The sequence below is a fragment of the Hyperolius riggenbachi genome, chromosome 1 (genome assembly GCF_040937935.1).
Source record: "Hyperolius riggenbachi isolate aHypRig1 chromosome 1, aHypRig1.pri, whole genome shotgun sequence".
NCBI classification, from domain to species: Eukaryota; Metazoa; Chordata; class Amphibia; order Anura; family Hyperoliidae; genus Hyperolius; species Hyperolius riggenbachi.
In genome coordinates, this window is record NC_090646.1 from 251580836 (window position 1) to 251599478 (window position 18643).

Here is an 18643-nt window from a genome sequence, read left to right on the forward strand (position 1 = left end):
CTCTAAAGGGGTGTATCTAAGAGGTTTTAAATGTGGGGGTTGGTGGCACACCTTTAAAGGAAACATCCGGGCTACCACAAAAAATGAGATCTACTTACCCAGGGCTTTCTCCAGCCCCTGGAAGCCGATATGTCCCTTGCCGCAGCTCCGGAGAACACTCTTCTGCGCAGAACACTCCAGACCATGTGACCGGCATTGACAGCGACGCTCGAGCAGGCACAGTAGAGGCCAACTTGGAGATGTTGGCTTCTGAAATGTAGGGGATCCCGGCACACCGGAGCTGTGGTGGGGGACATACCGGCTTCCAGGGGCTGGAGGAAGCCCTGGGTAAGTAGATGTCATTTTTTTGTCGCTGCTCGGATGTTTCCTTTAAGATAAGTGAGCTGGGAGTGATGGAATAGAAAATAATGGCGTTTAAAGCAAATATGTTCAAAAGCTAAAAAAGCAGGTTAAAAGTTTGATTGTCTCAGCTGAATGACACAGTCTGACACAGTTCAAAGCCACAATCTATGAACTATTGACCTTTTTATTTCCTTTCTGAACTCAGAAACTGTTCTCTACCAAGCAAGAGTTTATGGCTGTAATTGGCTATAAGTGAGGGTTACACTACAGTCCGACTAGGTCCCAACTACAGAGAAACTGTCACCAGAAGATTTAACCCTTTCTGTGAGAATAAGAAAAAAAAAAGACACACCGTCTAGTTATTTGCAGCAATGGCACTGTACATACACATGTTTATGTCGTCATTTCACATCAGTGTAGGCAACCTTTAAAGAGGAACTCCAGTGAAAATAATGTAATAAAAAAAGTGCTTCATTTTTACCATAATTATGTATAAATGATTTAGTCAGTGTTTGCTCATTGTAAAATCTTTCCTCTCCCAGATTTACATTCTGACATTTATCACATGGTGACATTTTTACTGTGGGCAGGTTATATAGCTGCTCCTAGCTGTTTTGGCTGTTACAGACAGCTGTAAACAGCCATTTCCTGTCTGTGAACATTATTACATTGTGGCAGTTTGCCCAGAGTACCGCGGTACCAGAGTTTCTTGTGGGAGGGGTTTCATCACAAAATCAGTCATACAGCGCCCCCTGATGGTCTGTTTGTGAAATGCAATAGATTTGTCATGTAAAAGGGGGTATCAGCTACTGATTGGGATAAAGTTCAATTCTTGGTCGGAGTTTCTCTTTAAGGTCTTTAGAAAAAAAGGTACAACCAAAGTTAGGAGACCAAATACAAGCTGAGGGGTGCAATGATTTAAAGACTAATAAGCATTAACATAGCATGTATGCACTGGTTGAGCTATAATAATGTTAAAAATGCAAGAGGGAAGCGTAACATTTATGGCTTCCTGTAATTACTTCTATTTAGTTTACAGTATACTTTAGATTAGTTTAGATAATCTCATTTCAGTAGCTAATTATCCTTTATACATAAGGTGTCATCAGATCACAACAGATTTTGAAATTTGTATAAAGCGGTAAGACTATTATAAAACACTAAAGAGGTTTTACATAAATCTGTATAACATTTATCTACCGAGCTATTTCCATACTGTAGTGTCTCCGTGTCTCAACACTTTTCAATTGATAAGATATGAGTTCCTTGTTGAATGGTTTAACAGATGTGCTGCCTGTCACTTCAGTTATTTAGTACTGACATGTTGCACAGTGCATTACAGAGTATATAGTCGTCATACCCGCTTCTCAATCTAATCTCTACCATAGTCTCTCATAGGCTAGGTCCAATTTAGAAGAAAGCCAATACATCTTTCTGTAATGTGTGGGAGAAAACCAGAATGCCAGGAGGAAGCCCACACAGACTTGGGAAAAACATACAAACCCTGTGCAGATAGTGCCCTGGCTGGGATTGAAACCCAGGGATCCATCACTGCAAGGCAAGAATGCTATTCACCACACCACTGTGCTATCCATAGCTATGAACATAGTTCTGTCCTTGTGTGGTTACCTGTCTTTGTTAGGTCAGGACACTTCAGCAGCACACCAGTCAATAAACCCATTTACCATGCTGTGTACCAAATCCACTTTGGTGTTTGATCCTCGGAATGCAGAAAACTGAACAAATCTACTGAACAACAAGCGCTTATTGAGTTATCCTAAATCACACAGTACACCTCTGAACTCCTAACCATTAGTGAAGAGTATATATTTATCTCTGCATACAAATGAATGGTTGTTAATGTGTGATGATCATAAGTACATTTATTTGTTTACAGTCATGTCAGTGATTTGTAAGGATGGATAATGTAGCTGTATTAAGAAGCAGCTAGTGAGTTTACTCCTAAATGAAAAAAAAAATAGAACAAACAGAACAAACAGTGCTTGGCAATAATGACTCCAGGCTTCCATTAACTCTTTTGGTGCATGCAAGGATTTTCATCAACAGAGTATCATTTATTCGAATCTAATGGCATCATAATGGCAGAAACAATGTATGAACCAGTGATGGGAAAGAAGTGAAGGGAAGGAAGAGTACACAGAGAAGATTTCTGAATGATTACACTACTGCACTAAACAAAGGTGCCACACACAGAGGATTTTTTTTAGCAATTCTTTCCATGATAAATCAGAAATGTTCACTTAAATGATCCAATCACAAGGAGTAGAGCAGTTTCAACCTAATTTGGAAGCCAATCCAAACAAAATCAAACAAACAAACCGCAGAGTCTAGTACTAAAGTGGACCTGAACTCTTGAACAGGGCAGAAGGAAAACATAGAGAAGTGCAACCTGTATGTATTTAGAGAGTTTAGCCTTTCTAATTCCCCCCTCATCTGTAACTAATCACCATTGGGGCTGAGTTTCTTTAGGGCAGTGTAGGCCTGAACGATTTTAGAAAAAAAGTTGAATTGAGCGATTTCTGTTCGAATTTTGCGTTTCGATTCACAATTTCCTTCAAATCAAGCTTTGTTCCCGCTGTACCCCGTCTCTCTTTGTGCCCTCTTTGCCTCCTCGAGGCTCTCTCTTGCCCCCTTTGTGTCTGTGTCCGCTCTGTTTCTCTTTGTGCCCCCTCTGTGTCTCCCTCTGTGCCCGCTCGGTCTCTGTGCCCACACTGCATCGCTCTGTGCCTCCTCTGTCCCCCAAGCTGCATCAGTACTGGACTTAGCTTCCAGCCCAAGTCCAGCGATGCTCGTCTATTCACTTTGCTTCCTGCAGGCTCTAATGCACGGAATACTTCCTGTATGTCATGTGACATACAGGAACCCAGAGTTTTGCCAAGCAGAAGAGGCGGCAGACGGCGATAGAGGGCGGACAGTGTTGGACTCATGCAGAAGGTATGTCCAACGCTGCGGGCCGCACGCACCGGGACTTTGGGGAAGTTTGAGGTCGCTTCTTCTAACTTCCCCCATGTGAAAATGATGTGATCACGATAATCGCCGCTTTGACGATTCCGAAATTGTGAACTTGGTGATCGCGATTTCGGTTTAAATTCGATTTATGTTTCAGGCCTAAGGCAGAGTTCTGTACAGATGCTTGCATTCTATTGCTGTGGTTTAGGGTTGAGAGTAGTCAGCAAAATGCATTACACTAGTTGCAGCTTTTCATTGTCTCTGCCGAAGTAAATCTCCCAGCATGCATCTTGGCAAGTCCTTTCTGGTCAGCAGAATCACATGATCAGAAGCTCCACCAGAAGATTGTGACTTTTATCAGCATGAAAAGTGAAAAATAAAACAGAATAAAAGTTGGGTAACTTATGTTGCTGTCTGCAAATGAAATAAGCAGTTCCAACTTCTGGTGAGAGGTCCACTTTAACTATGCCGCACCTTAGCAAATACCAAAATACATCATGTTATGCCTGATCACATCTGCTATTTACACTTGGATATTGCTGTGGCGGCAAAGTAACAGATGCTCAGAAACATAAACGTCACATTGAACACAATACAGCTGTGAATTTTTTGGTGGATTGCTATGGCTCAGTAGAAAAAGGGAAGTATGAGCTGTATACTGTGCTTAGTTTCCCTTTTGTGGTTTAGGAATGAAGTGCTGCACCCGGAAGCTAATATTTGCCTGGCTCTCCAAACAAGAGAGCAGCGCTAATATAGGGCCTTTGTTATAAGCAGAGGAAACACGCTTCTGTGTTACTCAGCATGCAGCACAATACATGTTACCTTAGCTACAGATTAAGAAATAAGGGGTAGATTCACTAAATGCCAGTAAATTTGGCATGCCACACAAGTTTATCGGTACTATCATCATTTGAGAGTGTCTATTGCCCAATTAGTGCAACCCATAGTACCTGAGTAACATGTGTGTCTCCATAGTAATGCACATTAGACTATTTGCATAACATGTATTACCTAAGCAATGAACACATTACCAGAGAACTACGGGTTGCTCTTTTTGCGCAATACACGCTACTCAAATGGCGTAAGTACCGGTGAGTGCTCACCAAATTTACTGATATTTAGCAAATCTACCCCAAAGATCTTTAGCTAGACAGTCCCTCCTTTGGAAGAAAATTTAGCTAGGAAGGGAGAAGGATAAGAGAAAGTAGAGCGTTGGGGGAGGAGGGGGAGGGGAAAGAAGATGGGGAAAAGGGGTTGGAAGAAAATAACACAATCCCTAAGGCAGGGGTCACACTTGTCTTTCCGTTTCTACACTTTTCAGAAAACTGAAAGACAAATGTGACCTCTACCTTACAACAGCTAATGGCCTCAATTCACTAAGCTTATCTCCTGTCTTTAATAACTCTTCTAGAGTTGTTACCATGGTGATAAGGCATGTAGTATTCAGGAAACATTTTACCTCAGGCAAACCTAAAGTTAACTCTTTTGTCTTTAAGTTAACTCTTCAATCCTTAAAATAACTCCAGAGTTAAAGACAGGCTGTTTATTAACTGCATGTGAAAATAACTACAGAGGAGGTAAATTAACTACAGAGGAGGTAAAATAACTACAGAGGAGGTAACTTAACTACAGAGGAGGTAACTTAAGGAATGAAGAGATAAGATAACTCTCTCTTATGTGGAGGTAAGTTTTCTCTTGCCTTATTATCTCCAGCATGATCTTAGTGAATTGAGGCCAATGTAATTTATAGAGAAAACTGACAAATTGCGCAAGATGTCAGTTTTTTTTCTGCATGCGAAATCTGCATTAAAGTGTGACTTAGCTCATTGATTAACATGAGTTCTCAGTTGAAGTCAGTTTTTCTGTGCAGAAAACAGGTACGAAAGCCGGTAAGTGTGACCCCTGCCTAAATCATTGCAATGCTTATCTCTAAATGCTGAGGCAGAAGAGGATTAGTGATGGATTAAAGGAATGCTGTAATTTAAAAATATGACTTTTTCTCGGGAATTCTTCATGGCATGTGAGGTATGTAGACAGACAGAAGGATAGATAGATAGATAGATAGATAGATAGATAGATAGATAGGGATATATAGATAGATAGATAGATAGATAGAGAGAGAGAGAGAGAGAGAGAGAGAGAGAGAGAGAGAGAGAGAGAGAGATAGATAGATAGATAGATAGATAGATAGATAGATAGATAGATAGATAGAATGGTCCATATCCTCTTAACTTTTCTCCTGAATTTTCAAACCTTAGCAGATCAGGACAGCTCCATCCCTGGACAAGTTTAAATCCAGACTGAAAACCCACCTGTTCAGTTTGGCATTTGCAGAAATATAATTTTTGTTGTGTTAATACTTTGTGCAACTACCAATTACTGAATCTGAGAGAGCCTAAGGGCTCTTTCACACTAGAGGCTGCGGTAGAAAAGGCTGAAAGTCAGCCTTTTGCTTAACGCCAATACATAGCGTTTTCAAAGCGTTTTCAAAGCCTTTTGAAAGAGTTTTACAGCCCATATGAAAACGTCCTTTTTTTTTTCTTCTATAAAAATAAGTGAACAAGATAGCTGTAAAACGCTTTGAAAAGGCTTTGAAAACGCTGAAGTTGGCGTTTTCCATTGACTATCATTGAAACGCCAACAGCCAACTTCGGCTGTTAACAGCCCTGAAAAAGCTCCTGGGAGCGTTGAAACGCAACGCTCCAAAACGCCGAGTTAGATGTGAAAGGTAAAATGAAAGTCTATGGACTTTCTTTTACCTAGCAAAACACCAACTTCGGCCGTGGCGTTAAAACGCCGAAAAATCCCTCTGGCGTGAAAGGGCCCTAAGCGTTTAAGGTCCTATGAGTGAAAAGTGCTATAGAAATGTTATTGTTTTGTTATAGTTAAAGCTCAATGAAACAAGCCGTAAAGTCATATGAGTCATAAATAAAGGGATATTTAAATGAGTATGTTATCATTGAGAAGGTAAGCATGCTTCTGCACCTACACTCCCTACAGCCTCTCATCTTTGGATAGCCTAGTGTCCCTAGTCAGTAGTAAGTAATCGTTCCACCTCTGTTATGTGACCACAGCTTTACTATGGACAGTTTTGTTTTATATTTAGTTCTAAGAAGGGACCACAGCAGGCCGAGCCTGAGGATTATGCCATTTTCAGCATTACTGCATCTGCATATAGCCTTATTATAATGGAGATGTGGCGTAGAAAAGGTAAAAATGTAAGTCATGTGTCAAAATTATAAATTAAAATACATGTTTCCTGAAAACATGCTACATTTCCCCTTTAACTAGCAGCCTTTGCATTGCAATCCAGTCATGAGCACTGTGAGCAAGAGCATATGTTCAGTCATGGTCAGTCACAATAACATCAGGCTGGAGGACGAGTGTTGCTCCCCAGGCACATGAAAGACATGATTCTACCATCAAAATGCATCATGTATAGTTCACACAACAGACCCTGTATATAGTGTTTCACTCCTCCCATTGAGAATGACTAGAAATGATATTCAAAACGCACCACTTGTGTGCTCAGTTGACCAAAACAAATCACCTTGACATGCTTAAGAGCCTGATTTACTCAGTTTCCCCAGGGCCAAAATCACTGGACATGGTAACTGATCCTGCAAACTTTGTCATGATTTATTAACAAGCCAATACCCCCTTTAAGAGAACACTTAATTGGGCTATATCTGAATAGTCTAGCACTGCTGCAATTCCCTCTCTGCACAGTGGGTCAGCAGCGATAAGCTTCCTCTTTGCCTCACTAGCAAATTTCTATACAGAGTTCAGGATTTACATGCACATGTGCAGTGTGGCCATGCTAAGACATGGAGGGAAGAGTGGCCATGAAGAGGACTAGGGTCCTGGCCTGCAGAGGAGGAATGAAGAACATGAGGAAGACTCTGGAGTAATCAGAGGCTTCTGCCTACTGACAGCACTATGTAACATTTTCCTTCAGTTACAGGTACACTTTAAGTTGCAGACATATGTCCAATTAGTGTCCCCGGTAAGGATTGTACTTGATTTTCAGAGTGACACAGCAGGCAAGAAGCGCTATACATATATGTCACTTGGGTATAGCTGAATGGCATACTATTTTACATGAGAGAGGAAGAGGGATGACGAGGCAGCTCACAATGGAGTGACTTCCAATGAGCTGGGCTGAGGGAGAGAATAATGTATTCGTTCATCGGTGTCTATGTGGCCTTGTGGTACACTTGTGCACACCTTATCTCTTTAGCCGAGGGGACTATTCATGGCCATTCCATCTAGCGAGTGTTTGAGGCTTTATGCAAAGCATGGGCGCCAGTCACATCTCCGCCACCTGTAGACCTGAGTTTTGGTGCATGATAGTGGCAGAGATAGCCCGGTACTCGGATATCCTGCAGCCGATCTGAAATTTGGTATGAGTGCTCGGCTTTATGGCCATTAGAGGAGGCTCCAGAAACTGAACGGTTTTTGTGGTCCTAAGCTCTGTAAAGAAAGTCACTAATGTAAAAAACCATGGGTTCTAATTTTCTATTTTTTGGTCTTTAGTTTTTAAATTCCAATGCTAGTAATTTTTGTACAGGTCGACTGCAATGAATGTCGGAAACATTTTGACTCATATTTCCATATAGACCTTCCCCTTACCATCCTGAAATGTCATCCATTATCCATACAGTAGGCTGGCTGTGGAGAAAACTATTTTCCCTGCAGAATTCATTGATGCGCCTGGCTGACACAGCTGATGCAGAATCAAGCTTCTCGTTGACACAAATCAAGAAAAGGCACAAGTTCTGCGGTTCACAAAGGAAGCACAGTTTATATGTGACAAAGAAGGTAGCCTGTGCCACATCTGCCCAATTATAGTCAGGCTGGGTAGTCAATAGACATTTTCCCTCATATCAATATCAAAGCTGCAAAAAGCACTTGAACATCAGCTTTGCAGGTTTTAGACTCAAAGAGCTGACCAGAGGCATAGATGTTTTTCCTAATGATGTATCTGCCCTGTTCCTGTGCATGTTATGTGCACAGCTAACACTCTATATGTTGCTTTCATCTCAAAATACTTTTACTCAAAAAATCCAGCCCAGCCAACATCTCTCCTAGGTATGCAGTTATTCAGAGGCATTCCAATCGCTCCTCTATCCTGCTGGTTTCAGCTAGAATAGATAAAAGTAACATGTTCTCTTCAGATGTCTAACCTACCCCTTTGTAGGGAAATAGCTCAAGTGTGGTCAGTGGGGCATGTGAGATACAGGGGGGTTCCACTGTGACTTGTAAGGCATACAAATAGAACAGAAAGCCCAATGAGGCATGCTGGGACACACAGCTCTGGTGACCAGAGAGAGAACAGTGGGAAATCCAGAACAAGGAACTCTACAGATCCGAGACGAAAAGTAATGTGGCATGTTGGGTGCTTTACTTAAATTTTTTTTTTAAAATAAACTACCGGTAAATTAATAGGCTCATAGGCTGTAATGTATTTAATACAGGAATACATTCAAAGAACAAAACAGGGGATGGAAGCACTCAGGGGGCCCTTAGGCAAATACCTAGGTTGCCTCTATGGTTGTGCCAGGCCCTGAGTCAGTTTCCACTATTAAAGTGCTCAATCACCGCTAATATAAAACCAACACTAAATATAAGGCTCTACAAGCAGAAAATATTATGGATGACTTATTTCTCCAGAGGATATAGGATGCACCTTCATCTCTAATTTTTAAATATATTAGGGCGGATTTATCTAAGCAAGTGCAAAGAGAAGATGGGTTTCTATGGGCAACTCTATGCCTTTTGTTCTGCAGACATTGCACCTTGATAAATGTGCCCTATTGTTCAGTTAGATATTGATGAACACAGTCCAGCTATTAAACCCCGTAATCAGTAATATAACTAGTCAGAACCTTTTGGTGTCACCCTCCTTTATTTTTCAATTTACACTTTATATTTCACCTTCCTCCACATAAATATTAGCGTTGCTGAAAGTGTGGCCTTATTAGCAGCCGTCTTTACAGATGCCTGCACCCTGCCTGCTGTAGGTGACTTAATGATGAGAAGAGAAGATAGAGGCACTGTTGAAGCATAAAAGGTACCTTTAATCCACGGTGATGCAGACAACGGGGTACACACAGTGTTCTTTCCTGCCTCTGAAGAAGCTTATTTAGCGAAACAGCTGTCAGGCACTTCCCCTCACCCCCACTGTGTACCCCGTTGTCTGCATCACCGTGGATTAAAGGTACCTTTTATGCTTCAACAGTGCCTCTATCTTCTCTTCTCATCATGTCACGTGTATGTTCTTGAGAGCACGTTTTAGCCTTGGTACGGATCCGGTGCCATCCTGCCTCTGGTTCATCTAGTGCCAGTCTTTTGTCCTCTCTCATTGTGTAGGTGACTTAATCATAGCTTTTGCTTCGGTTATTGTGTGTATGCTAATGAGCTCACCTCTGACTTGAAATGCACAGTTCATGAAAGGCTGACTGAACATCAGGATTGGGTGTGTTCTGGTTAGTTAAGCAGCACTGCTAACATGTCTTTTTAAACACAATTAAAAATCAAAAGTAGAAAATATAAAACGTGCTTCAGCTATAAAAGCAATGACAAATCTGAAAATAACCATTTAATGCATTTTTAGACACGTAATAGATAATGAATGGGGCTGAACATGTTAATTCCAAATCATGCATAGCTGCTAGAACTACTGGCCTTAGTGAGTACCCTGTGATCGGGCATATACTGTAGATGGCTGCTGATATTCCTATTAGTGTACTGATGACAAAATATTTGTTAAATTTTTTTTTTTTTACTACGCATATGGCCTCGTATAGACTATACCCGCTGCCGTGCTCATTTCGGCAGCGCGTATAGTGTGACACGCAAGAACGGTAGAGGGCATAGACAGCCCTTCTACCGTTCCCATCATATGCCCTGAAGACATACTACTGGTAAGGCTGTGTACTTGGTAGCTTTACCACACTGTCAGTGCAACTAAGGTCCAGTTCACACTTGAGCCTAAAGACAGTCCATGATGGAAATATCAACAGATCTTATGATGCTCTTCTATCTGGTGTTTGTTGCAGTAACGGAATGTAAAGTCACATTCTGCACAACTTTTCTGAATACAGGACAGAAGTCAGACATGTCATAATAGCAATACTATTATTACATGCCCAACAGAACATACATATCTGAACATGGGTTCCGTGGGTGTACTGTGGATGGTGAAGAGTATGCACTGTCACTGTCCATGGCACTGAACACCATAATGCAAACCAAGTCTCAGGGCTGTGTTGTATACAGTGACAAGTTTAAGAACCCCCTGAACCTCCTATAAGAGCACCTAGGGTTTTGCATACTTTGTGTTGAGTTGATAAAGCAGGTTTTAGATTAAGCCGTGGGGGTAAATGCCCATGAATTGATAATATTAGGCACTTGGCAGCAGAGACGGGACAAGGTCCTCCAGCACCCAAGGCTGAGACACCAAAGTGCGCCCCTCCATCCCTCCCACCCCAGCTGTCACACACTGATTGCTATTAGATTAATAGGTGCCCCAGGGCCCCAACCTCCCCAACACCTTAATCTCTAGTTATCTGGCTTGCAGTCACTGCCATGTATCCCCTTTTCTTATTTCTTTGTGCTTCAAACACAATTAGGAATGACAACTCAATGAATTGTACGCCCCCTCCTACACTGCGCCCTGAGGCTGGAGCCTCTCCAGCCTATGCCTCGGCCCGGCCCCGCTTGGTAGAGATTTACAGTATGTCATCTTTGCCTGCAATTGGCATTTTGGGCTTTTGATTGTGTAGCAATGTCATATGTCATATAGATTGTTGTACTTAAGTGAAGGTATAGTTACATAGTTACATAGTTATTTTGGTTGAAAAAAGACATACGTCCATCGAGTTCAACCAGTATAAAGTACAACACCAGCCTGCTCCCTCACATATCCCTGTTGACCCAGAGGAAGGCGAAAAAACCCTTACAAGGCATGGTCCAATTAGCCCCTGCCTTGTAAGGGTTTTTTCGCCTTCCTCTTTAAAGTCTCTATAAACACCAAGTGATCACTTTGGGCACCACCTATTAAATAGGAACTTTAACCCAGGATTGAACTTCATTCCAATCAGTAGCTGATACCCCCTTCCCCACAAGAAATCTTTACCTCTTCTCAATTAGATCATCAGGGGGGTCTGTATGGCTGATATTGTGGTGAAACCCCTCCCACAGTGTGATGTGATGACCATGATCTTGACAGTTTGCTGTTTGTGAAGCCTGATGCATTGTGGGAAAAAACAATTTTTCCAACTGCCAAGCAAGCAATATCTACCTCTGTGCATAAAATTCTCTGAAGCAAACATTCTGCACAGATCACCTGGCCGAACTAAAGATGTCGGAACCAGATGTCATGATACATTTCAGAATGTAAATCAGGGAGAAGAAAGATTTTACAATGGTCAAACACTGACTAAATAATCTATAAATGAATATTGCAAACAATAAGCAATTTTACGCAATACTAGTTGAAAGGCCCACCTATTGAAAAACGGGCGCTAGACCTCGGCCACGTCTCTACCCTCATGCAATATGCGCACAGGAGCAACCCACACCTATGCACGTTTGCGAGCCACATGTGTGCACTGATGTGCGCATGAACCCGCTTGCAAACATCACCTGCCCCCCCCCCACCCCCGTGCCCGTCCTCCTTGCTGTTTGAAGTCCGTCTGTGTGCCATGCATATGCGCCAGGCACAACGCACGGACTCAGGGGCACTGGAGGACACAGCGACAGGGCTACTAATGACAATGCCATTTCCACTACAGTTCCTCTTTAAAGTAGCAGTTTTCAGAGTGCTACACTGCTGCAAAAGTGTAACCTTGGCAAAGTGTGCAGGTAATAGCAAAGGAGTGGACAGTGTATGGCTACCAAACACTTACTTGGACCAGTTTATTTGACATGCAATCCAGTTGACTACAGCAATCTCAGATGATTGCTTTTGCATATCTGTGTATACCTGTGCAATGAGCTGACTCATTCAAGCATTCTTCATTACGCTGGCATTTCTTTATTAATCCTTTGAAAATTCTTTGTGTAAAACAAACTGTGAATGCGATGGAGAGAGGCATATTCTGAAAAGAGAATCCCTGATATGTAATATGTCGTCTTAGCGTGATGTTTCTGCATGTTATGACCCTCTGCCGTTCTCAGCATTTGAAAAATAAATCTGCTAATAATATTTACATATTAGATCAAATTTTGCAAAAAAGCACTTCAAAATGAGATAACAGTGACAAGGTTTATCTAAATCCTGATCATTTGTCATGCTTTCCAAGGAAATGTCTGAAGCATCAGTAAGAGCCTAAATTACTTTGGGATTTAGCAGAGATTAACCCAGCTTCCCGGGATAACAGAGGCATAATGTACTGCTGTGCTGCACACACCAATGGACTGTTTTATGGGGTCCTGTGTCATGATGTCAAACCCAACGCAGAAGTGTCTGGCCAGATCTGGGGAGCTTATGTCAAGCACTGTTTACACAAAGGATTTTTTCATTAAAATTTGACATTTTACTGAAGTCTCTAAATTAGACATGCATAGTTCAAGTGTGAATAAAACCATTTCTTCATATTACGCCAGAAGCCGACTCTAGCACACCAGATTTTAAAGTGTATGGGCATTTTCAAAGGTTTCATGAGCCATCATATGACATCCAGAAAAGATAAATAAGCCACATTTGAAAAAATAAACAATTTCCAAGTACTTTTGCTAGGGTTTACAAAATTCCATTACATCAGTTTAGTATGAGCATCCTTAAAGGAACCCTATGAAACCAAGTGTTCGAAAATGACAATGTACAAATAATGTCTAAGTAGCTGTGTAAACATTTTGCTACTTTAAATGTTATATATTAGATGCAAAAGCTGTAATTCATTGTGTGTAGATTTTAGCTGCGTTTGGAATGTCTCATTTGCAAAGGTATGAATCTCTGCAGTCTGACAGGCTAAGAACAGTGTAATATTGAAGCAGAGTTATATGAAAAGCCTGTCAGGTATCAGGGTTCACACACACAATTACAAATGTTTATGTTGCACATAAGATACAATTCCTCAGCTCTCTGTGTGAGAAAGCTCTGCCTGTCTCTGACTGAGCACTCTGCACACACAGGGTTAACAGATACACTGTGAGGGAATTTCCCCCCTCCCCTCATGGCTGAGTTTGCCGTCAGAATTTCAGCAGCCTGCCATCAGAAATATGTGAAGGAATACGTGTAAGGAATTAGATAACAGTAATCAAATAGATAAGCAGTCAAATGTATACACCAGTACTTAGCAGCACTTCCCAAACATTTCCTATCTCAATTGAAAAAAAACATGTTAATCAATAGTGTTCCTATAACGTGTGCTTTTACGCCACCTATTCACGTTGAAGGGACATTAGGCTAACTTCTATGCAGTCTATTAGGCCCCTTCCCGACAGGGAAACAAAAGTGCTGATGCAATGCACTATACCTCCGTTCCGATGCAATTTTTTGGCAATGTGCTTGCAATTCCATTCCGTTGGGCCTCCTTCAGACTATACATATGTATGGTGTGTGACAAGCAAGAATATCAGCTCTGCATAGACTGCACTGTCTGACGTTCAGACTTTATGCGCTGTACAGCAGTACGATGTGATGCATTTTTGACAAAATACAGCGCAGGATCCACAGCAAAGCGCACGGCAATGCAAATTACATGCGATCATGTGCATTGCGTTCTGAACCCACGGCCATCTGTGTTGCCTAATGTGAACAAATAGAAATCGCACTGCATTTGCGTACTTTCGTCCACAACCATGCGCTACGATACTGCTGTGAAGTGCAGCACATGGATGGGGACATTAGACAGTGCAGTCTATGCACTTCTGATATCCCTGACTAAGCGCCGGATCACATTGCAGCAAATAGCAGCAAAAAATGCAAGTGTGGGTAAGGGGCCTGACTGTCACCAAACTGCTACCATCCACCACACACACATGTGCATACACACAAGTGTTCTCATGGGTGTCATGCTGGGGGACAACTGGGAGTGGCGGGCTGTTCAGGCACTTATGAACGCTATCTTCACCAATGAGAGGACAAGATGGTGACTGGCAGGTGCTGGAGTACTCTTCTTTGTGGAAGCACCTCTAGTGTTGCAGCAGCAGCAGTGGTGAAAATAGGAGGACAAACTAGAAGTAAGGCCCCGTTCACACTTGCGTTTTGCCATGCAAACGGACCGGATCCTGATCGGATCAGGACCTGATCCGGACCGGAACCGTACGGTTCCGATCCGGATCCGGTCCGTTTGCATCAGGCATGCATCAGGCTGCCATTCAGATCCGTGGGCAAAAAATAGCGAAATTTTAAGAAAAAAATGTTGGGGTCAGCAGAAGGTGCACCTGTAGAATCAGGTTCCTCCGCTGTAGGCCTCACCTCCACCTCCGTCATTCTGCCAAACAGCTCCAGCACGTCTGTCACTGCTGCTCCACTCCAGACATGCTTGGCCCATGTGTCCCCATCCGAAATGGCCGCTTGGATACGCATAGGAAGTGGGGTAGAACATCAGGTTTTTGTAGGCAGTGTGTTCTGTGCCTTCTGTTCCCCATTGGTTTCTGTGTTCCGGATGGTGCTGTCAGGCTCAGGTCTGGCTCCGGTCCGGGTGCGTGGGCCGGAGATCCGGACCCAAAAAATAGCGCATGTTGGAAAAGAGTCCGGAGTCCGGATCCGATTCGGCTCCGGTACGTATGGAACGGACGCGTGTGAACGTCCGCATAGACTTTACATTGCTATGCGGAACGTTCGTTCCGTTTGTACAGTATGCGGTCCGGATCAGATCCGGAAAATCCGGATAGCGAACGCTAATGTGAACCGGGCCTAACAGTAGACTGTACATAGAAGAGTGTTGGGCACATGCTTCAGTCAATACAGCATTATTTTATATGCTCCAATCCCCTATACTTTAAATAGTCCAAGCAGCTACTGTATTAAAAAGATGCATCAAGCACATAAATTACTTTGATCAGCATATGCAGATGCCACGTTACACCTGCCATAAAAATAATAATCACATCTTCCACATTAACCTAATAAATATTCCCCATGTTAAGCTTGATATATCCAGTACTGCCATAGCAAAGCATAAGAGAAATATTTGCAGGCTGAGTAAGGAATAAAACCTGTCAGCCCAGTAGTCATATTGCAGCTAAAGTAGAATAAGAAAATATAGGCAGACTATACTATACACCCCTCACTAGTCCATTTATATTGGCAGTACCTCAACACAGACACACTGTGCTGCATTTTAATAAACCACAGTAAAAACTGCTATAAAACACCTTAGTCTTTAGTGATATACTTTAACCCTTTGCTTAACCACTTCGCCCCAAAGGGGTTTTTACTGTAACGGACGAGAGCAATTTTCACCTTTCAGTTCTCATCCCTTTCATTTGCCAATAGCTTAAAGAGACTGAAGCGAGAATAAATCTCGCTTCAGAGCTCATAGTTAGCAGGGGCATGTGTGCCCCTGCTAAAACACCGCTATCCCGCGGCTAAACGGGGTCCCTTCACCCCCAAACCCACCCCCGCAAGACTTGGTCGCAAGTTGGTCGTACAATTTTCTCTTCCTGGAGGCAGGGCTAACGGCTGCAGCCCTGCCTCCAGTCGCGTCTATCAGACGCGCATCGCCGCCTCTCCCCCGCCCCTCTCAGTGAAAGAAGACTGAGAGGGGCGGGGGAGAGGCGGAGATACGCGTCTGACAGACGCGCGTGGGGCAGGGCTGCGGCGGTTAGCCCTGCCCCAACCAGGAAGCGCTCCCCCGCTGTACGGAGGGGATTTGGGGGTGAAGGGACCCCCGTTAAGCCGCGGGATAGCGGCGTTTTAGCAGGGGCACACATGCCCCTGCTAACTATGAGGTCTGAAGCGAGATTTATTCTCGCTTCAGACTCTCTTTAATCACTATTAATCACAATGAAATGATCTATAGCTTGTTTTTTCACCACCAATTAGGCTTTTTGGGATTGATATTTGTTTTCAGTAATTACTTTATTTTCTATGCATTTTAAGGGAAAAACAAGGAAAAAAAATATTTCTCCAATTTCATCCGCTATAGTTTTAATATAAACACTGCTACTGTACATAAAACCCACACATTTTATCTGCCTATTTGTCCTGGTTATCACAACATTTTAATTATGTCCCCAGTACAAAGTATGGTGACAATATATTATTTGGAAATAAAGGTTTATTTTTTCTATGTGTTTTTCTCTTTCTCACTAATCTCACGTGCACGCGTGCAGGAACGCACGTGCAAGCGCAGCGGCAGCACCATTGTTTGACTTATAAAAACGTCCTGCTAGAGCCTCTTAATGGCTCCAGGATGTTTTTATAAGTCTGGTTGTCATTGAGTGGTTAAAGGAGTTGTGAGGTGAGAATAATGTATTCAGATTTACTTACCTAGGGCTTCTTCCAGCCCTTAGAAGTGTGTATGTCCCTCGCAGCAAGTCCACACTGCTCCACGCTCCCGTTCTCGGCCCCGATCTACGCAGGTGCAGTAGTATTGCCTGCTGGTTAATTAATCAGGTGCAAACTCATTTATCAACAGCTGTCAGAGCTGATTGGCTCAGTTTCTTTCTCTTCCTGTTAATTTGAATGTTAGCAGGTTTTTTTTTTCTTGTCACTTTTTATAGGTAACCTTATGTGCAGAAGGAATTGCATTTGCCTGAAGATATAGTGATCACACTGACAGATTACAGTATTAGATTTAGTACCAATCCCCATTAGTTTGACTATGGCTGTTACCAACAACCTGGCCGCATGTCACCACCTACCTGGATTTCCTGCAGGTGGGTGAGAAGATAATACGTTTCTATCTAATCACCTTATTCACAGCTACTTTATGTAAAATTTCCACCTAAACTAATGAGCTTGGCGCCATGCAGATGAGATTAGCTGTCAGAGCTGATTGGCTCAGTTTCTTTCTCTTCCTGTTAATTTGAATGTTAGCAGGTTTTTTTTTTTTCTTGTCACTTATTATAGGTAACCTTATGTGCACAGGGAATTGCATTTGCCTGAAGATATAGTGATCACACTGACAGATTACAGTATTAGATTTAGTACCAATCCCCATTAGTTTGACTATGGCTGTTACCAACAACCTGGCCGCATGTCACCACCTACCTGGATTTCCTGCAGGTGGGTGAGAAGATAATACGTTTCTATCTAATCACCTTATTCACAGCTAATGTATGTAAAATTTCCACCTAAACTAATGAGTTTGGCACCATGGTGATGGGTATCCTACCTAATAAAACCTAAGTGTCTCTGCGTCCCATGTCCCCGTGTGTGTGTTTTTTCAATCTGCGCATGAGCAGGGCCGCATAGACACTGACGCGCGGCTTGCAGGGGAGGACGGGGCCAAGAGAGGAGGGCAAGACCTAGAGCCGTTTTTAAACGGGCTTAGGTCGCCAGGTAGAGTAATAAAGTTTCTTAAAACACCATCAGTTACTAGAGTTAAGAGAAGAAAATACACCCCAGACCCAAGGTTTTGTGTATTAGGACATAATAAAAATCATTTGATCCCTAAGGAGTTCTGCAATTATTCAACTCTAACCTCAGGTGTACAACAACACACAACAGATTCCACTGGTCACTGCATTGTTATTTAATAAAAGTTAAGACAAAATGGGGAAACTACGTGTGAAAGACTCAGTATACACCGTGATTTGATAGCTTATAGAACCACTCTTAGCACCCATAACCTGAAGTCATTATTTTCTGCATGACTTATCTGTCTCTCACATTGTTGAGGAAGAATTTTGTCACACTCTTCTTGACAATATTGCTTCTTTATGATATTGCTTTAGTTAATTCAGATGTGTGGACATTCATTTATGCACAGCTCTCATAAGATCACACCACAGCCTTTCAATCAGGTTGAGGTCATGACTTTGAATGGGTAACACCCCTGATTCTCTTCTTTTTCAGCCATTCTGTTGAGCATTTGTGCGCATAGGGCAATTTACTCATTCATGACCCAATTTTGGCCAAGCAGAGTAAAAATCGATCATAGGTAAAAACAGATAAAAGTTGGGGGGCAAGGGTGGACTTACCTCCCCAAAGCCAAACACAACCACTATGTATGGTTTAAACAAGATTTAATTCGTATTCCAGAACAAATGGAGTATGAATTAAATCTTATTTAAACCATACATAGTGGCTGTGTTTGGTTTTGGGGAGGTAAGTCCACCCTTGCCCCCCAACTTTTATCTGTTTTTACCTATGATAAATTTTTACTCTGCTGGCGCCTGTTTCCATTGCATTTATTGTTATCCACCTGGT

At 42.4% G+C, this 18643-nt stretch overlaps 1 protein-coding gene across 3 annotated transcripts in view; it reads right to left on the reverse strand.

Moving 5' to 3' along the window:
• The window catches only part of CCSER1 (coiled-coil serine rich protein 1), a 1139724-nt gene that overhangs the window by 1053401 nt on the left and 67680 nt on the right, over positions 1–18643 (reverse strand). The window contains exon 1 of one of the 3 annotated variants that reach the window (XM_068232592.1): positions 11453–11496. The exons of the other annotated variants lie outside the window; for them this stretch is intronic. The gene's annotated coding sequence lies outside the window, so the exon portion shown is untranslated. Of the gene's footprint in view, positions 1–11452; positions 11497–18643 lie in introns of those variants that run through there. 3 annotated transcript variants of the gene reach the window in all.